Here is a 25,079-nt window from a genome sequence, read left to right as displayed (position 1 = left end):
TCCCTATTCCCTGTCCCCTCCAGCCTCTGGCAACCACAGATTATCTTTCTGCTTCCATGGATTTGCTTATTCTGGATATTTTCTGTAAATGGAGTCATCTAATATGTGGCTTTCATGTCTGGCTTCTTTCAGTGAGCATAATGTTTTCAAGGTTCCTCTATGTTATAGCATGTATCAGCACTTCACTCAGAAGGCTGGTGTTTAATCTTTAGCAAAGTTTCTTGCACTCTCATCTTTGATTTATAAGGCTCTTCTGGACCTTTTGAGTACATCCCTCAAAGTCGAGATGGTGGGTCCCTTCATTAATCTATAGAATTTGCTGAAAGGAGCCACAAAAAGCATCCTCAGCTACTCCCTGAAGGTGTCCCTGACTTCTCTAGCCCACAAGGATGTCTTCTTTTTCTGACTCTCAGGGCACACACTGGGCACTATGCAATTAAATGCCTGCTTCTATACATTTCCCCTGTCTTCCTCCTCAAATCAGAGTGAAAGCTCCTGGGGGCTGATGGTAGGGAGTGTCCCCTGCTATATTTTTCTTCTATTGTTTGCAACACTTAACACAGCATCTTATGGAATTATTGCTACAATCAAATAGAAACCAAAACGGCACCTAAATTATCTCTCTAATTGTGAAAAAGTTTCCAGGGACACTATTCATTTTTAAAATGGATTTGACTATTTTTTCTCAGACTCTTTAATAGACCGCTCCTGGATAATTGCCTAGTTCATGATTATTTCCCATTTTCTAGAAACTGGTCCTCTTCTGTCCCTATCCCAGGCTGATAGCCAGCTAGAATGCCCTTATCCAACTGTACTGGTTCTTCATGGCTGGTGTTCATTCTCAGTGGTTGATGCTCATCCCATAGCAACTGTTAAATATTTTCAATACCACTCCTGTGCTACCATTTACATTGTAGCCACAATAGCATACAGCAGGGTTGTTTGTTTGTTTGTTTGCTTGTTTGTTTCCAATATGCCTATGCCACGCTGGTCACAGCTAGGTGGCCCAGGAAAAGGCACTTGACCCAAGCTTTGCCAATTAGTCCCCTTTCATGAAAAATTTGGGTTTGGTTCATCCTTAATCTATGTGATGTTTTGAACAATAAAAAAGTAAATTCAGGAGACACTGGCAACATGCAAAGTGGAAAACCAGACAAAGCCAGCTGGAGCAAATGAGAGAAAGAAAACAGTGAGGGATGGGGTGCCTGGGTGGCTCAGTTGGTTGGGCGACTGCCTTCGGCTCAGGTCATGATCCTGGAGGCCCGGGATCGAGTCCCACATTGGGCTCCCTGCTCAGCGGGGAGTCTGCTTCTGCCTCTGACCCTCTTCCCTCTTGTGCTATCTCTCATTCTCTCTCAAATAAATAAATAAAATTAAAAAAAAAAAGAAAACAGGGAGGGAGTCCTTCCTACAGAGAGGAGCCTGCAAGAGATGGATCTAGAGTCTTAAGGTCATCCAAACCCTTGATTCTAATTCATCCTTGTAGGCTGTCTCTTTCTCTACCCTTGAATTCTGTTAAAAGCTTATGTATTTTTATGTGTTGAGTTAATTTATTAAGGTCCCAATATTCATGTTTTAGAGGAAAAGAACTGGAAAAGAGAAGAGCTACTTTTGTCTAATATTCTTTTCCCCTCGCTCTCCCATTTCACCAGCTCCCAACCCCATCCACCCAGGCTCATGTTCTGCTGGTATGCATCTTTGTGGCTGTGGCTGTAGTGGGTATTAAATATTTGTGCATCATCTTGCCCCTCAAACCCTCACCCCTGCACTCTCACACACCCTATCCTGCATGTTCCTGAGGTCACAACGGGATGAAGGATCAGAATCAGGTTTTGTCTGAGTCAAAGGAAATACACTAATGTGCCATTCCTTGCACACTAGAGTTTCCAACAAATATCCCTTTTTAGCCTTACTAGCTCCGGTGAGTTTCTGTTATTGATAATCAAAAGAGTTCTAATTGAGAATGCTTTTATTTATTTTTTTATTTTTAAAAAAGATTTATTTATTTTAGACAGAATGAGAGAGAGAGAGAGCACATGCCCACACGCAAGAGGTGGGGGGGGGGAAGGGGGATGGAGAGAATCCTCAAGGAGACTGCCACTATAGGGCTTGATCCCATGACCCTGAGATCATAACCTGAGCCGATATCAAGAGTAAGGCTTAACCGACTGAGCCACCCAGGCGCCGCAATTGAGAATGGTTTTAATGTAAACATTAACATCTTTTTTTTGATGGAGTTAGGAAAGACTTTAGAAATCACTCCATCATTTGACAGATGAGAAAGCAGATCCAGAAAGCCAGAGAGCTTGTCTGGCATCACACAGATAATGTGAGATTGGAGGCTGTAGGTCTCCTTGTATTCACTCTGGTTGTCTTCCCCTTCAACACTGCCTCTCCTTCTCTGCCTCATACCCCTGGAATCATGCAAATATGGAAGGTGCTTGCATCATTGAACGGCAGAGGAAATTAATCAGTGCTTGTATTACTTGCCCTGATAACTATCACTGATAAGGAGACTACAACTGCATTTTAGGGGGTGTGGGCCACTTTGAATCTATCAACAATCCTTGTTGAATTGTTAGATCTTGGCTATGGCTGACAAGCAGGAATTGATGCACACCGTATGGTGGTTTAATTCAGTAATTACCAAATAAAGACAGCACTGAGCTGCCTCACACACATTAAGAGGATTTTCTGCTCTTTGCTTTGCTACTGCCAAGCTCTCTGACCATCCCCACCTGATGGCACCACCATAGCATAACACACCCTCTTCTCCTTAGGACTGCCACTTCCATGTTCTGCATCCTCTGTCCTAGTCTACATTTGGCAAAGGAAAGTGAGGAAACCTAGAATCTCTCACATCATCAAGGATGTCCTGTATCACTGGTTGTGAAATGGTTCTTTGATTGGCCAAGGCCCAGCTGGGCTGCAGGTAGCCTGTGTGCTGTCTGGCACAGCAAAATGCCTCATGGCTAGCCAGATGCTTTGAGCACGCCCATGGGAAACATGATCACAGTCTGTAGACACTCTGCACGTCTGCCGGGACGGAGTACCTCTCATGTTAGGGCATAAAACACCAAGCTGGATGGACTCACGACGTTCAGTCCCTGCTCCCACGGTAACAATCCTGTGTTTTGACCCCACTTTGGTCACTATTTTCAGTACAGCTGCAGATATATCATTTAAGTCTTCTCCATTTCTGTTTGTTTATGTAAAAGTATACCACTGACTTACTTCAGAGTCTCTGTTATTCAGAATCTCATGGCTTTGTCCATGCTATTTTGTTGTTGTTGTTGTTAAATGTTCTTTCATTTGTTAGCAAAAGAATCACATGTAGCCAAATAACCAATGTCTACCCCAGGCTGTAAATTTCTTGAAGGCGAATACTGTCAATTGTTTTGTATATTGCCAGGAGAGCAGCATTTACAAATCCATTAAAACCTTGAGTATAACTACTTCATAATGATACTTCAATTCAATTTAGCAGCAATGTAATGACTCTCTTCTGTAGTGACATCTGTTTCTGCCTGCATCTTTTCCTTTGGGAACTCACCCTCCCTCATATGGCAGTGCTGACAATCACATTGCCCCCCTTCCCTGGCCTGTGGGTCAAGAATGGACCCAGGGTGGCCGATCAGAGTTTCCTAAGGCCTGGCAGGAATCATTGGTAAAGAGACACACATCTGCTTAGGGAGGACCATTCAAACCCAGTACTTGAGAGACTCCGCCTGAGAATGAAATCATAGACCTAGTTCTGGCCTATGCAACTTAAAAGAAAACCTGCTGGACTTGGCTCTGCAAAAACTTCTGTTAGTGAATGAGATAGGCATGGTCCCTTTTATTTTCCTCCCTTCTGAACTGAATGCATATGTCATGGCTGGAGCTGAAGCAGCCATCTTAAGACCATGAGGGAAAGGCAAAGAGAATCACAAAGATGTCAATCCTGACATCTTTGAATCCCCCATACAATAACTAGCAATTACCTTACTCTGGCCAACCATTGGCAAACTACAGCCCTCAAACCAAATTTGTGTTTGTACGCTTCAGGGGCACTGTCTAAGCAGGCCAGCATGGTAAGCCGAGGAACCAAGTCAGGGTATCCTCCTCTGCCCCTACTTCCCCTCTCTGCTCTTGGTACTTGGCTCCCTGGCCAACAGGCAGCTATGCATCACCAGTGTCTAGGGTCCAGCTGACCACCACCAAGATATTAGGGACTCCACCGTTGGCAACAGATGGGCACTGAGTAGTAGACTCTCAGTCCGGGGTTTGGTGACCATGTGAGTCCCCTTGTCTCTGGCCAGCTGCCCAAGTTGATATGCTGGGCTCACAGGAGTATACGATGCACAGGACCCTGGATATCACTGGGGCAGAGTGAAATTAACCAATGAGGTAGCCATTTCTACTACCTACCTGACCAGGCCCCTCCCACTTAAGCCGGTAAGCTCTCTTTCCCAAGAATGTCTGCAGCAGAAGACAACTGGGTGCAAAGCATGCCCACCACCCACACGGCCCACACCAAACAAATGGGGCAGGGCAGGAGTTTTCTCTCCTGTTATAGAAGGGCCTACATAATATCCTTGATTTTACTTTTTTACTTTTACAGAGTCTAAAATGTTTACCATTTATTTTTTGGCCCACAAAGTCTAAAATATTTATTATTAATATTATGGAAAAAGTTTGCCAACTTTTTCCATAATATTAATAGTTTTTTTTTCTATTGCTCTAGGCAATACCTGTTATGACAGAGAGAAAAAAAAATCCTGTAGTCAAGTTTCTTGTGATTTGTGGCCAAATGCATGCCTAACTTATTCTAGTAATTAGGACTTCACTAGACAAAGATGTTCTAAGTAGAGTATTTGGGGCATAAATGATAGCCTAAGCAAGGTTAGAGAAATAGGAGCTCATTAGCCATGTGTGAGGAAAGCAAGACCTCTAGTGTGGCTCGAGAACAAGGTTAGTAGTAGGGCCAAGGAACTGAAGACATCTTTTAAAATTGTGCGCCAACCCATTAGTGGATCATGACATCAATTTGTGGACTGCAAACAGCATTTGTTTAATTTGGTTTTATTTTTTACCAAGTGTTCTTAGCAGCTTTATTCATAATAGCTAAAAGCTGGAAAAAACCCAAATGTCCTTCACCAGGGAATGGTTAAATAAACTGTCATACATCTACATTATGGAGTACCACTCAGCAATAATACAGAATGAATCATGGATGCAGGCAACAGCGTGAATGGATCTCAAGGGAATTATGTTAATTAAAAAAAATCACAATCTCAAAAGGTTATACACTGAATGGTTCAATTTATATGACAGTATTGAAATGACAAAATTATAGAGATGGAGAAAAGATTTGTAGGTGCCACAGGTTAGGGCATAGGGGAAGGGCAAGAGCTGGTTGTAGCTATAAAAGGGTGGCACAAGGAATCCCCACGGTGGAATGTTCCTTATCTTGACTATGGTGGTGGACACACGAGTCTACACCTGTGATAAACTGTATAGAACTAAATGCACACACATGCAAACAGGTGCAAATAAAACTGGTTAAGTTTGAACACGTGGGTGGATTGCATTCATTCGTGTCAATATCCTGAATGTGATGTTGCACTCTAGTTATGCAAGAGGTTACCATTGGGGGAAACTGGATAAAGGGTATATGAGATTCCTCTGTGATATTTCTTACAATTTATGTGAATCTACAAATATCGCAAAATAACAAGTTAAAAAATACATGGAAAAGAGATGGTAGCTTTAGCTTGGCAGGGCCTATGAGAAAACAGGACAAGATGTTGAGGAAGGATGGAAGAATGTGTTCATAACAGAAGTTGGGAGTGCTGAGAATCTGGATACATGGCAAGCCAACTTATTTCAAATGGAACTTGTTGTATCAACACTACTGCAAACTTCATTCATATTCACTTAACTCTATTTCAAGTCTTTGAGGACCTGTTATATTTCAGGCAACTTGATAGAACATTTTCTACTGGCTTCCCTTGAATTAAATGACAAAATGAGCTCTTCTTGGGGAAAACGTTTAACACACAAGTACACTGATTTATACTGAATATGCTACTTACTTTATTTCCTGCTCATGTATGTAGAAGACAAAAAAGAAACTTTTCTAAAAATATTCAATGTCTGTCACTAAACAAGTGATTCTTGAAATTAAAGACAAAAGGGAACCCCCATTACCATAATGTTTCTTAAGGTAAGGTATGTTCTCTTAACATTTTTGCATCAGTTGAATATAAAAGTTTAAAATACTGTCATAAATCAGTCATAAAAAGTAGCCCTATCTCAGGGCCTTTCTTGCTTGAAGAAGCTCAAGTTTTTGTGTTTTTTCTACCTTAAAATACCTAAAATACTGTCTGCAGAGGGAATACTGGCATTTTTTAAGATGACAATAGTTCTTACTTGTGGTCTATATAATGGCTTTCCTATGAACTTCCAAAATTTTCAATTATTCTACTACACCACAGTTAACTACAAAGTAGTGATTTTAGAGGACATTAAATATCAGCTAAAATTTTCCCCATGAAGAGAGTGGGGGACATGTTTGTGTATAAAGATATATTTTCATGATTATTAGCTTGAAAACAAAAGAATCCCAGAGTGATATAGTGTAGCAGTACATAATACATAAAATGCTGTCTTCACTAATGCAATGTACTATGTTCTGTTTTACATGCTTTACAAAGGTTCTGCCTTTTCACCTTCATCTCGTTGTCCAACAAGTCACCAAGTCTCTTGTTTGCTCTCACTTGTGATTATTGTACTTGTTTATCTTTCTTTGCTTTCCAATCTTGCTCTCTACTTCAAATGGGTTTTCTACTCAGGTCGTGGAAAGTACACTGTTCCATCAGAACTTCCTTAAAATGCTGCCGGGGAACAGACGAGGGAGGGTGGGGTAGATGCCTACGAGATGAGGTCTGGTTCTCTGCCGCTTTGGAAACTGGTCTTCACAGGGAGATTCCTAGACTTCTCCTTCTCGATGGATTATTTTCATGTGGATTGTTAGGAGGTCTGTGAGGAGCAGTTATTCAATGTTTGAGCATCTCAGCGTGCCCCGGGGGTCGGTCCAAGAGAAGCTGATTGAAATCATCCCCTGCTCCTTGTAATCCATTTCTGAGCCATCAGGGTTTACAGTTCCTGCCAAAGGCTCAGCCTCATCCCCAGCAGCAAACTTCCTAAATCTGGAGGCAGGAAACTGGGTTCTAGATTTGCTCCCTATAAGAAAAAGCCCTGGTCTTGGGGCTCCTCATCATGGCATAGAACATCTCGAATCCCCTATAGCCATAGTGACTGCAGCCCAGAGCACAAAGCAACTGTGTTTCTCACTCTGGTGAGAAGAGAAGCACATGGGCTGCAGGCAGCATTTTAAAAAAGAATCAACAGAATAGAAAAGAAGGAAAGACAGTGTATTGTGGACAGTCAGGATAAGAATTGTTTTGTAAAAGGTTTGTTTTAGGGGGACCTGGGTGGCTCAGTCATTAAACGTCTGCCTTTGGCTCAGGTCACGATCCCAGGGTCCTGGGATCGAGCCCCGCATTGGGCTCCCTGCTCAGTGGGAAGCCTGCTTCTCCCTCTCCCACTCCCCCTGCTTGTGTTCCTTCTCTTGCTGTGTCTCTCTCTGTCAAATAAATAAATAAAATCTTTAAAAAAAAATGTTTGTTTTAGTTATATTTGTGTATACATATGTTAGGTCTTAATATAAAACACACATACATATATTACATATATACTATATATAGTATATAATTTTAGTATTGTTTATACTATAATATGTGCTATAGTATATATAGTATTATAGTGTGTACAGTATACAATCTTATATATACTATATTGTTATATATGTATAATATAAGCATTTTTTACATTTGACCCTATCTAAATACATAAATACATACAACTAAAACATTTTACAAAACAATACTTACTCTTACCATGTACAATATGCTTTTTTCTTTTATATAGTATATATTTTATATGTAATTTATAACATGTAATTATTTATTATAAAATACATAATTTATATCATTATATATTGTAAAATTATATTCTGTATAATAGTTCTTTTTAAAGTATATAATATTTATTGCAGGTGATGGTAGAAGTAGAAAGTTCAAGAAACCCGTAACAAAAGATGGTGAAAGGCAGGCCGGGGCTAGATTATGAATGTTGGTCTGAGGAATTCTGGCTTAAAGCTGCCTTCCAGGAGGTGCTCTGGGGGGTTTTCAGGAGGGAAATGGCATAATCAGATACAGAGAAAGAACAGAGGTGAGAGAGACCAACTGGCAGGCAGTAAATTAGGCAGGTACTAGAAGGGCAGAAGAGTGTATTAGCTGGGATTCTTACAGGGCAGGTGATAGCAATTCAACTTAAACTTGAGTAAACAAGAGTTTATTCTTGGTTGGCAAAAGTAAGAAGAATGTGAGGTTATTTTATAGAACCAAATGATACGAGCTACAGGAAACCAGAGCTTGGGGGCAGCATGGGACTCTCTACTGCTCTGCCTCTCCCTCTCTCCATGAGTTTGGCCTTGCCCTTTGCCGCACAGAGCCCCTCTGAAAGTGGTGGGATAATGGATCCCCTCTAGCAGCCTGGGATCCATTTCCTTCTCCAACTTAGCAAGCCTGCCGGGCTTTGTCCAGAACCTGGACATCAATCCCAGTGAATGATTCTAAGAGACCCTGTTCCCATTCCTTGTTCTGAACCTTTTACAAGATTTCAGTGATAGTGCTCTTAGCTGGGAGCTATGGAATACCCATTTAAAAGTAGTTTTTTAAAATTTTTTTAAAATTTATTTATTTTTGAGAGAGAGAGAATGACAGAGAGAGAGAGAGAATGAGAGGGGTGAGGGTCAGAGGGAGAAGCAGACTCCCCGCTAAGCAGGGAGCCCGATGTGGGACTCGATCCTGGGACTCCAAGATCATGACCTGAGCCGAAGGCAGACGCTTAACCAACTGAGGCACCCAGGCGCCCTTAAAGTAGTTTAAATAATCAGGATAATCTAATATTTAGATTACAAGAGGTTCCGAGTTAGTTAAGATAGTGGTTCAATGATGTTAGTTGGGGTCTCAGGCGGCTTCTCTGCTCTTCTTTTGATTTTCCCTTCAAAGGCAAGATGGTTGCTGCATTTTCCAGAATCATCTTGTCACATAACAAAGTCCTGGGCAAAAAGAAGCAAGTCTTTGACTTGCATCCATATTTAGAGTGAGGAAAGCTTTCCAGGAAATATCCTCTTAAGTTTCATTGGTTGTGATTGTGTCCTATGTATGCATGTTTAGCCCATCAGTGGTGAGGCAAATGGGATAAACAAGATTGGTTAAGACCAATCAACCGATACCCCCTAGAGTTGGAGAGGTACCCATGGAGCACACAAATGCCCAACCTCTAAAACACAATTAGTATTCTGACAGAACAATGGTTAGCAGACAAACAACTAGCATATCTACCAAGCAATGAGAAGGAAACACTGTATTAGTTTTCTATGGCTGCATAAAAATTTGCCAGCAACTTAGATTAAAACACGACAGCCTTCTTATCTTACAGTTTCTATAGGTCAGTGGTTTGAGGACAGTATAACCAGTTTCCCTGCAAGGCTGCAGTCAAGGTCAGACAGCACTAGGTTTTCATCTGGAGGCAAAACTTCTAAGCTCACCCAGGTTGTTGGCAGAATTTATTTTATTGCTGTTGTAGGACTAAGGTCCCTGACTTGTTGGTCGGTGACTGCCTTTGGCAACTAGAGGCTACCCCCGTTCCCTACCAAGTGGGCTTCCCCAACATAGCCACTTACTTCATCAAACCAGCAGAGTAAGTCTTCTAGCAAGATGGGTCTTATATAATATAACATAAACATGGGAGTGACACTCCATCACCTTTGCCATAGTCTTTTGGGTAAAAGCAAATCACAAATCCTACCTACACTCAAAGAGAGGGGATCACACAGAGGCATGAACACTAGGAAGTGGGAATCACGAAGGGTCACCCTAGTATCTATCTGCAGGATTCCATGAATAGCCAGGCTTTGGTCATATACCAGCTCAGTTACCAGAAGATGCGGGACAGGAAAGCTTTCTGGAAAATTAAAGATAGAGCTTCTAGTTCACATAAAAATGAAAGAGACATTCTGAAAATAGATTGCTGTGATATAGCAACCATTGAGTATGGTACAGGAAATGGAAGAGAGAAGCATGACTCAGGGTTTTAGAGTCAGTGGGGACTCAAGCAGAATGACAGAGAAGGGAGGAAAAAGAAGAGATTTATTTGAGGTTCCCATAGGACGTGCACCTGGAGCTCAGGACAGAAGCTTGAGGCATAGATTTGGATATCATCAGCCTAGGAGTAGATGACATTGACAGCTGTGGGAACGGATGGTACTTTTGTGTGTGTAACAGTAGGTGATCATGGCCACACACTCTCCTGTTGAAAGCTTTTCACATTTCCAAACAAACTCCTCAAGCTTGCAAGGTCCTTCATAGTTTTATTCTTGCTTACCTCTCTAGACTCTTGATAGACTCTTTCCTTAGAGCACTATTTTACTTTTTACAGGTCTTCAAAATGTCCTGTGCTCTGTATTTTCTCTGAGCCCTTTCTTACCATTTCTTCATCCCTCTCTACATCATTGCCTGGCTATGTATCCTTTGGGTTTCCATGTAGATTATGCTCCCTGGAAAGTCTTCCATCATTCCCTGAGACAGTGTAGGTCTCCCCTCTTTGTGCTTCCAGAGCAGGCTATAAAGCCCCTTTCTGTAGTTCTAATGGCACTATATTGTCTTTTCTTCCTTCCTTGTCTCTTAATAGCTTACTGAAGGCAGAGATGGGTTTCACTCACAATTGTATCTCCAGTTCCTAGTACAGTCCTTGGTACACAGAAGATGCTCGATGAGCACTTGTTGAATAAATGAGGAATGAATGTTAACATATTTATCTCTTGGTTAAAATTTATTTACTTATAAGTATCAGAAAACTCAATCCAAAAAGGGATTAATGCTTAAGCAAAAGGGGGACTTAATGAATAAGTAGAGAAGTCCTGATGTTATATTGTTTTTAGGTGTGATTTGGTACAGAGGTCCAAATGATATCACCAGGACTACTTTTCTTTCTCTATCCTTTGGCTTTCTTTCCTCTGGCTTAGCTCTATTCATAAGCTGTGTCTCTGTTGTAGTAGCAGGATGGCTGTATTTGCAGCGGGTGTTATATCTTCATACTTTCAAGCCCAGTAGGAAAAAGTGCCTCACTCCCAGAAGCCTTAGCAGAAATCTCCTGGAATCTTAGTGATTCTGAGAGGAAGTGTTCTGCCCACTCCTGAACCAATCACTGTTTGTCCAGGAGAATGAAAGTCTCTACTTGGTCACGCCTGGGTAACATGCAATGCTCAGATCTGCTGGAGCTGGAAGTTGGGAAGGTGTAGACTCTCCAGACAGAAATATTGGACTTGCCCTGGAATTTTGCAGAGGAGACCCCCCCCACAAAAACAAATTTCCATGAAAGCAATGCCTATCATTCAAGGTATAGGGAGGATACCTATCTGGGAAAGAAATACCAAGTAAGAGACATTGGCAAAGAACTAAAAAGAATGTTTAGTGTCATCAAAGGAAAGGAGACAAATAGTTGTTTAACACCAATCACATGAGAGAAACTTTTCATGCAATATCTCCACCTAATCCTCACAATAACCCTGCTACATAGACTTTTAAAATTCTTGGTTGACAGACTCTCTGGATAAACTGAGTCTGAAAGGATATGTGACTCACCCAGGCCATCCAGCTAGTAAGTGGTGTAGCTGGAACAGGAACTCTCTATCTCCAGAAAACCAGGTTGTAACAGGAGTTCAGCAAGATGTCAAATCCAGCAAAAGGGCCGAGATGAGTGAGCGCCATGATGAGGACTGGATATTTGGAAATAGGAAGTTCCAGCAGACTCATGATGTCTATTTCAGAAGAGCTGTGAGGGCCACAGGGATTGAGAAACAAAGCGGTGGCTCCTCTTCCAGGAGGTTGAACAATGAGAAGAGGGAGAAAGGGGGCACTAATATATACCTGTTTAAATGTGTCTCCCCAGCCACAAAATGCGCTCCTCAAAAGCCAAGACTTTATTTGTTTTTATGTCTCCAACCTAGGAGAGGCCTTGCCCACACTGTCCATCACTAAGCCTTTGGGAAATTAATGAGTAAATGACTGCATGAATGGGAAGAAAAAAAAAAACTATATCCCAAGAGGAAAGGAAGATAGAGAAAGAAATGTAAAGATAGATTTGAACGTGTTTCTAGGGCAAGTGCAAAGAGGTTGACAATGAGAGAAAAAGTTGATGAATGAGGCAAAGTCCCTGTGTGGTTCAAATCCCATGGAGGAATAAGCCTTACATAAAGGTTTCAATTTTTCTTTCCCCAAGGCAAGAGAGAGGGAGGAAAGTATAGGCTATGATCTTCGGAAAGTCTAGGGTAGAGAGGAGAAAAACCAAGAGCACTTTTATCTACTTCCCTCAGTGTTCACTGTGAAATAGTCAAGGTGCTTATCTCTCTAACTCTATTGAATGTACCTTCAAGGCAGTCCCAGTGTTTTATTTTTTTTTTATAGATTTTATTTATTTATTTTTGCAAGAGAGAGAATACAAGCAGGAGGGGGTGGGGAGGGGCAGAGGGAGAAGCAGACTCCACTGAGCAGGGAGCCCAATGCGGGGCTCAATCCCAGGACCCTGGGATCATGACCTGAGCCGAAGGGAGATGCTTAACCGACTGAGCCACCCACGCACGCTTTTTTTTTTTTTTTTTTTTTTTAGATTTAGTCCCAGTGTTTTAATTCATGTCTCACCCCAGAGTGCCAGGCATAGAATAGGAACTAAAATAAATGCATAAACTTGGGTGGAATTGAATAAAATTAAATAATCTTTTATAAGAATTTGAGCACGGCCTACAGAAAGGACAGCCACAATATAATCCTGATTTCGTGGCTTGTGGAGGGCTTCGTAGGGTGCTGTGGCAACATGGAGGAAGGCAGTACAATGTGTACGTGTGATGTGCTCTACAGAATGTATTTGCTGGGTAAATACCTCCTTATCGTTTTCCTTTTAAATACAAGCTTACGCCCCACTTCCTCAGAACATCTGGGCTTGGGCAGTGATGACTAGGTTGAGCATTTATAATCACAGGTCTGTTTGGGGAAATTATAAGACGTGAAGTCTCAGAGGCTTAGCAGTCGGGAGTGATTTCCTAAGCCTCCTATGGGCCAGCACCAGCCATCGCTCTTAGTGGACTGACTCAGCCAGCACTGACACCTGTTCAGCACGCCACCCTGTCTCTGCCCACATGCCCCTGCTGCCCACTCCTGAAGGGTCTAGAATAGCAGTCAAGCAAGTAAAGCCAAGGGCTGCCAGGGGGGCCTCCAGTTGCAGAAGGTAGCCTGACCTTGAACTCTAACACAGCTTTAATTCTTCACCTTACAGAATGAGTTAACAGGGAGAATGGATGATTGACAATTAGAACAACAGTGAATAGAAAAAAATAAAATGGATAGGGTGGGGTGGGTGTATCAGGCGGTTCCTTGGCCACCCGTAGGCACCTTTATGGCTGGATTCCTGTGGGGAGGAACAAAGAAAGGGTGCTGCGGAGAATGGCGTGTAATTCCACCTCTTTGCAGTAGTGGAGAGCCAAGAGTAGGGCTGGGCAAGGCAGGGAAGCAAGAGGAACTCACCCGCCCATCTCCAGGGATTTCTGGGCTTACTATTTGTACAAGCAGGCGGTTTATCTCCATGTACTGTGCAGAAGGCAAGAAGATTCAGTATGTCCATTTGCTAAAGGATCTTTTTAGTTCTCTCACAGAGAACTATTTTACAGAACTAACAGAGCTGGGATTACAGCCTTCTTGAATAAATGATGTCAGAAGACAAATTCCTACATCTGGAGGGATTTGACTGCCATGCTGGATTTTCAGGCACAGTAGTAAGCATGAAATAATCTTCCAAATACCTGACAATAACACCTGACTCTAACTCCATAAACTGAGTCCAAAAAAAATGGAAGAATCTCCTAAATCTTTTAGAACCTGGCTTCCTCCCCAACTATTGCACTGAAATTGGTCCTGTCAAGATTTCCTGTGACCTCCTGGCTGAATTATTTCACTTTACACCTGTATCCATCTTGGCTGCTCTGCAGCCTTTAACTGCTGACCACTGGTTGAACCACTCCCTTCCCTGGATTTGGGGGCAGCAGTCCTTCCTGGTTTTCATCCCAATTCTCTAGCCGCTCCTCTTCTTTCTCGATCAATGGCTCAGATTTCTCTGACTTTATCTTGTCCTGGTTTAGGTACAAAGGGCGGAACCCACCCTGGCTAGTTTAAGTAGAAAGGGATAATTACAAGGTATTAATTGGCTTACAGAATCAGTGGGAGAGTTGAAGAAGTAGGCTCCAGGCTGAGTTACTAGGAACAAAGCCACACTCAGGACTGGGTGGCCAAGGAAGCTGCTGCTTCCGCCACAATTGGAAGTGGCTGCTGAGCTGGGAAATCGCAGCTGCAGCGGCCCGCCTGAGGGCCAGAGTTGCTACACTCCACACCAGCAAAAGGGATGCCACCTGTCCTGCCTGGCCCCCCACGTATTCCGCTCTGAAACTGGAGTCTTATGTGAGTGCATCCAACTGGCAGAACCCAAATCACATCCTTGGAAACCCTAGCTGCAGGGAGTCTCGGAAACGTTTTTAGCTTTCTAACTTTGCAGCACAGGAAGGCTCACTGAAAGGAGATTGAAATAGATATTGAGTCACGCAGTCCCTTAAATTTCAGTGTTCTTCAGAGTTGTGTTCTTAGCCCTTTTCTTTTCTGGTGCTAAGACTATCTCTCAGCAACTCATGGCTTCAACCACTACGTGGGTTGTCTGACTAACCCCAAGTTCCAGACTTGAATGGCCAGCTGGGTGCTGGACAGCTCCACCTCCTCTAAGTCACATCCTCTCCTGTATCTTCTGTATCAATGAATGGCATCACCATCTATCCGGTAATCCAAGCCAGAAATTGGGGACATTGTTCTGTCTCTCATCTGCCCTGTGCAAATGGTTGCTGAGGTATGCAATTGGCCTATATTTTCCAGTCTTCCTGCAATGAGATGGGGCCATATGACTGTGTCCTGGCCAATATAATCTGAACATAGGTGATGTGAGCAAAGTCTGGGTGAAACCTGTGGAAACTTTTCATACGTTATTTGTGTTCTCTTTCCACATCTGCCAACTGAATGGAGAAAACTTCGGGAACCTACAGGAGGGTTGAACCATAGATATAAGGAGCCTGGGTCCCTGAATGACTCAATGGAGCTCTGCAACTCCATAGTGCATTGTACTATGATGTGTGTGTGTGTGTGGGGGGGAGGTGTTGGGGGTGGGGTCACGGAAGTGTGCCATTCAGATCTACTGCAGGGAGAGGGGGACAAGATTTACTATGACCCCAGCAGCTGCCACACTGGGCCTATCACTGTGTTTGTGCCAAGGCTACATTTCCCACGGGCTGCTACCAGCAAAGGACTGACCATGGTGAGTGTAGAAATTCAGACCCATTCCTGCAAGACAAGGGGTTCCTCTAGAAGGTGACTCTGACTCCTGGAGTCTCCACTGGCCTGCATGAATTTTTCTTAGAATTACAGTGAAGTCCAGGAATCTCCCTACCCAATCTTCCTTCCCTGTGGCTCTCCTTCCGTGGTGTCAGGTCTGTACTGGGGTCTGAAAGCTCTCCTCTCCTCCCTTGGCATCTTTTTATTTATCCTTCACAGGTGTTTCCCCCATTCAACCTCTTGCATGACTAATCTCATCCGGGCATCTGCTTCTCAGCAGCCCTGAACTAACACAGGGGAAAAATTAACCTTTATCGTATCATACCATAGAGATTTGGGGGTTGCTACAGTAGTTAGCATATTCCAGTTAACCATCGAGTTCTGAGTATTTCTTTCTGTTTTTTTTTTTTTAAGATTTTATTTATTTATTTGACAGAGAGACACAGTGAGAGACGGAACACAAACAGGGGGAGTGGGAGAGGGAGAAGCAGGCTTCCCACGGAGCAGAGAGCCTGATGCAGGGCTCGATCCCAGGACCCTGAGATCATGACCTGAGCCGAAGGCAGAAGCTTAATGACTGAGCCACCCAGGCGCCCTGAGTTTTGAATATTTCTAAAAGTTAGTCTCTTTCCTCTTCGCAACTGTGTTCGTTTAGGCCTCCTGAGCTAACTGCTCATCTTCCCTGGTGAGTCTTCTGTGCCTGGTTGTGGTAAGCAACCCAGCTTCAGAAACCACTACCTTCATGGTGATCTTTCTACTGTTAACCACGACTTTTTAAACACTGTACAAGCACTGAATACATGCTCTTTCACTCATCACAGCAATCCTACAAGAAAATTATTATTAGCTCTATTTTATACAAAGGGAACTAAGATTTAGAGAAGATAAATATCTTGCACAATGTTACCTATCTCATTAAGTAACAGAATTGGGATTTGAACCCAGATTGTGTGTTACCAAACTTTGCGTTCTTTTCACTTCCCCAGTTAATTGGGTTTAGACATTTTTTTTCCCGTTGCCACATACCACGACAAATGACATTCATGTGCATACCCTCTCCCTTGAGTTGATCTAAGTTCTGACGCAAATTTAACTAGAAAGTAAAGCAAATAGACCACAGACTACTCAGGGAAGAGGTATTATATTAATAGAAGCATATTCTAACTATGTAAGTGGAATATCCCCTTAATGATACTGATGTTCTATGCATGTTCTCTTCATTTTCATTTTCTCTCCTTTTTTTTTCTTTAAAGTAGGCTTTCAGGGCTTGAATTCACAACCCTGAGATCAAGACCTGAGCTGAGATCAAGGGTCAGAAACCTGACTGAGCCACACAGGCGCCCCCATTTTCTCTCCTTTTAAAACTAAAAATATAATAATTGGAAAATAAAAATAAAGTGGAAATAAATATAAGATTATAAACAAACTATTTAAATTACACTGGTATTAGAGGTTATATCAGGAGCCTCTGTGAAGGCTGGAACAGGGATAAGCTGGTATGGGAGTTACGCATGCTATTCCCACAGCTCTGGAGATAACTCCATTCAAAATAATATTTAAAAACAAGTGGCTAAACAAATAATACATTATATGTTAAAAAAAAAAAAGAAGATAGCAGGAAGGGAAAAATGAAGGGGGGAAATCGGAGGGGGAGACAAACCATGAGAGACTATGGACTCTGAGAAACAAACTGAGGGTTCTAGAGGGGAGGGGGGTGGGGGGATGGGTTAGCCTGGTGATGGGTATTAAAGAGGGCACGTTCTGCGTGGAGCACTGGGTGTTATAAGCAAACAATGAATCATGGAACACTCCATCAAAAACTAATGATGTATGGTGACTAGCATAACATAATTAAAAACATTAAATAAAAAAATAAAAGCAAGTGGCTCAGAGTGCTGTTACCTAAACATATAGCCAAGTACCTATTTAATTAAAAGCAAGTCATCTATAATTTCAATTCTTTATTATTATTTCCAAATTGTAAATGCAACTGACATAGAAGCAATCTCCATGCGTGGGTGTGAGAACTCTCACACCTCACCATGCTACACGCAAATCTGATTATGTCGTGACTGCTAAATAGCCTTCAGAGGCTCCACGTCCTACTGGGGATAAGGAGTAAATTCCTCAGCCAGCACCCCAGGCCCTCTGCGAACTGGCCCTTGTTTCACCTCTTGAAACTGTCTCCTTATCTACCCTCCACCCCAGCCCTAGTACACCAACCCACCATGCTTCCTCCTGCCTCTCCGTCTTTGCAAATGCTATCCTTTCAGGAGGGAACATCTTTCACCCACTCTTGTCTTCTGAAAACTCTAAGAATTCCCCAATATGCAGTTTATGTACCACTGTCTCCAAAAAAGCTCTCCCTGAAATCACTCTCAGCCATACCGAACTCTCAGGCTGAATCAGGTGCCCTCCCCGCCCTCCCTTTCCCTTTCTTCCGAGGCTCCTATAGCACGCTCTGTCCTAGTGCACTATTGTAATTGTCTAATTACATAGCAGTTGTCCCCATGAACTGATTTCCTTCTTAAAGTTGGAAATTGATTTTAAATAAATACATTATTCCAAAATAGTAAGTGTCTAGCAAACAAATGCTTGTTAAATGAATGAGTGACTAACTGAGGAAAGAAGGATGAATAAAAATGTTGGCTTCCCTAGTATACAATTTATGTATGCTCTATGTAATTTATAAGGATGAATCATTTGCCAATATAAAAAAATGGAGTTTGTATCCTGTCATGGACATCTAAGTGTATTACTGGTTTAGCTAAAATTTGGGGGTCAGAATTTTAGGAACTGAGAGTTAGGGAAGGAAACCAATTAAGTGGTTATTGACGGACTTATTGAGGAGTCCATGAATTAAATGAAATAATATGCAAAATTGTGTTCATGTGTCTATGCACAAGTCTGCACTCACATTTATGCATTCTCCCCTATCAGGCAGGTCGATCAGTTGCTCTGAAAGGACAAGTGGAAAGCAGCCAGGTCTATTCCAGACAAAGCACCATGGAAACACTCTGATGGGCAATGAGGAGATGAGGAGGGGATAGGCCATCATAAGAATAATGAGATGGCAGCTCCAAAGAAGGGGTGATTCGTACATTTTAATTTATGATTGGGCTCTCATCAGGTGAAGTGTTTTACCATCAAATATAGCATTAAAAATATAGTATATTTACCAATTCCAGTGGGACAGGTCAAATTTTACATCCCCCCCACCACCTCCGCTCATGAATCTGTGTCTGTCCTTTGCATGCTGTTGAAGGTAATGAGGACAGGAGAATTGGTATGTGCAGAGAAAGACAAAATTGATTTACACACATAAAATCGATTTGTATATATACCCATGAAAGAAAGGACTAAATCCAGAGGTGGAGGCAAGGGTCTTCTGGAGTTTTGCCAGCAGGAGAAAGGAGGGGTCAGAAAGCAGCAGCTTGAAGATATGAAACCTAGGAATGAGCTGTCGCCATAGGGTTTTTAGGAAGTATAAATTTTTTTAGGAAGTGTGTCCTTGCCACATTTTCACCAGGCTTCAGTAAAGACGTAAACTGTTTTTCAAGGTCTTAGGCATCAGATTTATGCTTGCTTTTAGCGTGGGTGCCACATGGCAACAGGCCTCCAAGCAAGCCTCGATTTATTTGTTCAGGTTACACAGGTTTGCCTGCCTGTTCTGCCGTGAAGCAGCCTTAAGTCTACACCTGACACGCCTCTTTTGGGTCTGCGTTGGGTAAGTTGGGGGATGGTGAGTCACGAGAGGCTAATTGACCCCCTATCAGTAGTTTCACTGACCAAGCTGCTCCCAAGTTTCTATTTGTTTTGTGGGATGTCTGGGCCATTCTTCAGGAGGGGAAATCTGCCCTAGGACAAATCACCAGCTTTCTGGAGGAAAGCACAGAAAAGACGGTACTATTTTCTCCTGGGCATTTTTTAAATGACTTGATTTTTTTTTTTTCTGCTGTTAAAATATAATTCATTATAACAACGTATAATGAAAATGTATATGTATAAAATGTATAAAAAACATTACAGTGGACATGGTATTGTGCTGCCCTAATCCAGACCCTTCTTTCAGGCCTATTTTCCTTTAGCTAGCTGCAAGGAGGATGGATGGCTGTCAGATCCCAGCTAACCTCTGCCCTGAGATTATCCTCTGCTGAAATGAAGTTTCATCCACAATTATGTCCCTTTCTCAGGGGCAGCCCACACCCAATGACTGGTCAACGTACCCAAGGTGAGAGCAGCTCTTGAGGGCCATCCCAGTTCTAGAGACTCTTAGAATTTGCAAAGGCCTACATTGTGACAGCTTCACAGCCAAACTTCTCTGCTCAATCTTACTTCTTTACACGCCCACAGATGTTGATCCAAGAGTGCCTTCCAATAAGCTTTCTGCATGCTGCCCTCCACTGCAGATTCTGCCTTCCTGGAAACCCAACTTGTGACAGTTGATGGGGGTAGTGGTGCAAGAAAGCAGATGTTAAATCTGGCTCACCCATCAGTTATCTGGAAACAAGGACCCCATCACAAGTGGTTGGTAGAGCATGGATAAAGCCAGGCCCACAGTAGTAGTGTGATTGTTGACAGTTTTCTGGAATGGCATATTTTTGGAAGGGAATGCATTGGCTGGGGCAATGGAACCAGTATTTGAGAAGCATGAGGAAATTGGTAATTATAAGGGCAAAAAATGCTCTGGAGAAAGACAAGGAAACCAGCAATTATAGGCTAAACATAAAAGCCAGAGGGCCTCCTTGCAAAGTACAATGAGACTCTCATCTCCAATAGCTGGAGGGCAGATAAAACTGAAGATCGGGCTCAGATCTAGGCATAAACTTAGCAGAGCTCCAGAAAACCTTAAATTCTCAGTGGCAGTTTTGCTACACTGAGGTCCAAGCTCTAATGGGGAAAGAGTGGGACCCTGGTAAATGGGAGGTGGATATTTGGGTTGATGTGATGGAAATCTTGAATCTGCATGTTCCCCTGAAGCCTCTAGGTGTGCAAAAAGGACCTACTCCTCCCTGTCAAAGGCTGGTACTCATCCCCCACTTAAGGAGGTACTTAGGCCTCTGACTTGCAAGACATGTGTTCCCATCAGAATCTGCCACCATTTCCCTTCTTGCCACTAGACCCATCATAACCCATTATAGTCAATAACATAACCCATTAAGTCATAGCAAATGCAGTCATGGATACACTGGGTCTACAAGAGGAGGAAAGGAACTATACCCTGAAGAAGCTGTAGGATCTAGCCAATATGTACCAGCAGAGCTAAGAGAGGATGTACAGGATTGGATTCTGAGGGTGTGGAATCAAGGGGAAGTAGAATATAAAGTTGGCTAAGGGCATGTCATTTGGTATGGGAGCATTCTCCTGGGCTATATAGCGTTGGCAGGGACCCCAGCATATACTGCTAGGACAGCTCTTAGATACTTGGAGAAAGTGATGCCCACAGTCAATGAGGAGTAAATGCCAGAACCTTTCTTGTAGACTGTGGAAAAAAGAACTAAATGTCCCATAGAAGGAAGCATGCTTGAGTGGATTTATTATGTGAGGCTGAAAACTCCACTAGATGACTATTTTCCATAACATTCCCTGGTAAGAGGGACATCAGATTCACCGAGGAACTCACTGGTGGCTCTCCTTTATAGTCCAGAGCTTGTGGTTAGAGGTGTCATTACAGAACTGGGCTCTTTGATAATGATGGGGATGACAATACCCTGAAATATTAGAGGCAGTGGCAGTGCTTAACCTTTATTTACTTATTTTTATTATTTATTTAATTATTTATTTCACAGAGGGAGCATACACACACAAGCAGGCAGAGCGGTAGAAGCAGGCTCCCTGCTGAGCAGAGAGCCCAACATGGGCCTCGATCCCAGGACCCAGAGATCATGACCTGAGCTGAAGGCAGATGCTCAACTGACTGAGCCACCCAGGCACCCAGTGCTTAACCTTTAGAAGCAAAATGAGTTCAATTGTTATAGTGAGAAGCAAAGTTAGAGAGGTAGCAAGAGGAGCCTGATCCATAGAAAGCTATGGAGTTTGTTAACAGAACAGAGTGTATCTTTATGGGCAAGATAGATATACAGCCGACAAGAGTATTGTTCAATCTACCTAATCAAAATGATCAAGGACGAATGACCAAAAGGCTGAGGGCAGCAATACCAATAAAAACTCATGATCCTGGGCGCCTGGGTGGCTCAGTTGGTGGAGCCAACTGCTTTCGGCTCAGGTCATGATCCCAGAGTCCTGGGATCGAGTCCCGCATCGGGCTCCCAGCTCGGCGGGGAGCCTGCTTCTCCCTCTGATCCTCTCCCCTCTCATGCTGTTTCTCTCTCTCTCAAATAAATAAAAATCTTTAAAAAAAAACAACAACAAAAACTCATGATCCTTTGTGAGCTTCCATACCTGGGTTATTTTACACACCCAGAACTCTTAACTGAACCACAGAACACACTAAGCTAAGTAGACAGAATGGCTCAGCCAGTTGACATCAGCTAGGCTTTGTGTTGTAGCTCAGTGTTGGCACAAAAAAGTAGCCATGGTGGCAGGAATGGGAGATACATATGGGTTCAACAGTATGGGCCCCCACCCACTAAGACTGCTGAGGCTACTGCCACCACCAAATTTTCAATCTTCCAGCAATAGAGACCAATCCTATTTTCCTAATACAGTGCCATCACTTAGAAGAGATCAACCAGGCTTTTGGTGTCAAGCTGACTTCACTGGACTCCTTCCACCCTGGAAGGGGCAATAATTTATCTTGACTGAATTCAACAAATATTCCAGCTATTAGTTTGTCTTTTCTGTTTACAGGCTCCTGGACAACACCATTATCCAAGGGCTCATGGAGTATTTGATACACTAATAGGGGGTTCTACAAAAGATCACACTGGAATAAGGTGAGGTACAGTAGTAAGTATATGATCATAGGATCCACTGGCCTTATCTCATCCCATACTGCACCACACAGATAAAGCAATGGAATGACTTGTTGAGGAGCAACTGAGAGATCAGCCTGGAAGTGATACTTTACAGTATATACCCTAAATCAATAGCCATTATACAGTGTGGTGTCCCTAATGGTTAGAGTACATGGGTCTAAGAACCAAGGGGTAGAAATAGAAGTGTCTCTGATTACCCACACTCCAAGAGATCCACTGGGAGAGCTCTTATTCCTGCAACTCTGGGCTCTGTGAATTTAGAGAGCTTGGCTCCCAGGAAGAGGATGTTCCACCAGGGTGCACAGCAAGAATCCTATTCAAGTTCAAGTTTGTCTGCTGTCTAGTCACTTCAGGTTCCTCATGCCAAGAAATCAACAGGCATAGAAAGAATGTCTTAGGGGGAAATTGACCCTAAACATCTGGAGGAGATGGGGGGGCATGGAATAGTATATTTGACCCCAATATATTGGTGACCACTTGGTACACTCTTGCATCAGCCTTAGCCTGAGAAGGGCAAGGTGACCAGGAGATCAAGCCCCTAAGGTGTAAGAGTCTGGGTCATGCCACTTAGAAAAACCACCTAACCCAGAAAAACTGCTAGCTAAGGGTGAGTGAAATTCATCCTGGACAGTAGAAGATGGAGTTAATGAGTACTAGGTGGGATGCTGAGACCAGGTGCAGTGGAGGAGACAAGTTTTTTTTCCATTAATCTTCCTCTAAGTTTCCTTCAGGGAAAGAGGCTCACAAGGCTCATCCAAAATCACTCCTTCCCAAGGCCAGCCAGTCCAGCTTCAGAATTTCTCCTGGGATTCCAACAAATCCAACTTTTTCTCCACCCACTCCTGCTACCATCACTCCCTCCCAGGTGCTGATCACAAGGGATTAAGGGGTTAGAAACCTCTTGAATTCAAATCTCCATCTCAGACTCTGCTTTCTGGGGAACTCAACTTGTGGCAATTTTTAATTTTATGAGTTCCTAATACATCTATTTTATTTTTTTCTGTGTTTCTCCCTAGTGGATGCATATTTTTGCAGGGTGGGTGGGACCTTGATTATTATTTTTGTGTACATGTACTTTTGTGTTTATTAACATTGTCATAAAGCACTCTTTCCCCATATTATTACACAGTCTTCATAAATCTGACTTTAATGTCAATATAACATTCCCTTCAGTTGATGTAGCATAATTTTTAAAAACCATCCTTCTATTGTTGGCTATTTAGACTTATTTTTATTATAGAGCACATCTTACATAAAATTAATATCTTCTTTCAGATGACTGTCTTCTTCAATTGAATTAACTCCTTACATAAGTCCTGAATAGTAGGATGATGGAGTAAAAGGGGGTGAATATCTATTTTTAGGTCTCCTTGTATCTGTTACCAAATTGCTCTCCAAAAAAAATTACAGCATTTATACTCCTGCATCAAGGAGCATTTCAGCACAATCTTCTGTCACTAGAAATTTTTACCACAGAATTTGTTGGTAGTTTAATAAATGTAAAATAGTACTTCATTATTGTATTACCTTGTATCTTTCCTGCAAATTCTGGCTGAGATTTTATTGTTCATTGTTACTGTAATCACCCTTTGTGTGTTAAGGTTCCTAGGAATACTGACAACATTTTTTGTAAACTAGAAGGCACTCACCACCATCACCAAAATGGAAGAGAACTGAGAGTTCCTGATGAGTAAAATTCAAGCAGAAGCAACATGGTAATCTGCTGGAAAGAGCACTGGACTTGGAATCAGTGCATGTAACCTCAAGTTCTGGCTGAGTCTGTTAGTACTTGTGTTATTTTGAAAATATTTTAGGGGCGCCTGGGTGGCTCAGTCAGTTAAGCGTCTGCCTTCGGCTCAGGTCATGATCGAGCCCCGCATCGGGCTCCCTGCTCGGCGAGAAGCCTGCTTCTTCCTCTCCCACTCCCCCTGCTTGTGTTCCCTCTCTATCTCTCTGTCAAATGAATGGATAAAATCTTTAATAAAAAAAAAAAAGAAAGAAAATATTTTAGACCACCAAAAAATTTGAGAGACCTCGGAGTAGACCAGATCCTATTTTGATTTTTTTTGCAAAGATGTTTAAAAATTATAGATACCAAATATAGAAACTGATCAGAAGGATTTCAGTCTCCAGTTTATGCTCTCCAGAATTACCCACATTACACGGGCCCTACACCTGGAGGTTGGAGTCTTCAACTCCCAGGTTGTCCAGGGTATTGGAGCTGACCAGCATGGCTCACTTAGTCTTAGGCAGTTGATGTTTGGTGATAGAGAGGTTATCAGGCTTCTGAAGCAGACACTTGGTTGGCAGAACAGAGAACTAGGCCAATGAGAGAAGGTGTTCAGACCTAAAAAACATTATTTCATGTTCCATGGTTTAAAAAAGTTTAAGAGAAATAGGGCTAGTTGACGTTAACAGATACTTTGTAAATCACAGTTATTTTTACTTGTTTAGGATTATTGGTTTTTGGTTTGTGGTCATTGGATTATTGGTTTTTCTTTCATTTTTCAACAGACATTTTTTGAGGCACTAAGCTAAGTGCCAGGGATATAAAAGTGAATAACACAGTCCTTGCCCTCAAGGAAGATCATAGTTTACAATGGAGACA

The 25,079-nt window shown here is 42.4% G+C and overlaps 1 protein-coding gene across 5 annotated transcripts in view; it reads right to left on the bottom strand.

The window, feature by feature from the left end:
• PAQR8 (progestin and adipoQ receptor family member 8) overlaps nt 1-25,079 on the bottom strand; it is a 113,985-nt gene that overhangs the window by 50,348 nt on the left and 38,558 nt on the right. Inside the window, exon 3 of one of the 5 annotated variants that reach the window (XR_012381933.1) lies at nt 6,570-7,193. The exons of the other annotated variants lie outside the window; for them this stretch is intronic. The gene's annotated coding sequence lies outside the window, so the exon portion shown is untranslated. Of the gene's footprint in view, nt 1-6,569; nt 7,194-25,079 lie in introns of those variants that run through there. 5 annotated transcript variants of the gene reach the window in all.

Source organism: Callorhinus ursinus, unplaced genomic scaffold (assembly GCF_003265705.2).
Source record: "Callorhinus ursinus isolate GAN/ISIS: 27379988/994484 unplaced genomic scaffold, GSC_fseal_2.0 scaffold22, whole genome shotgun sequence".
In the NCBI taxonomy this organism is placed as follows: Eukaryota; Metazoa; Chordata; class Mammalia; order Carnivora; family Otariidae; genus Callorhinus; species Callorhinus ursinus.
This window is presented reverse-complemented; position numbering and strand designations above follow the sequence as displayed.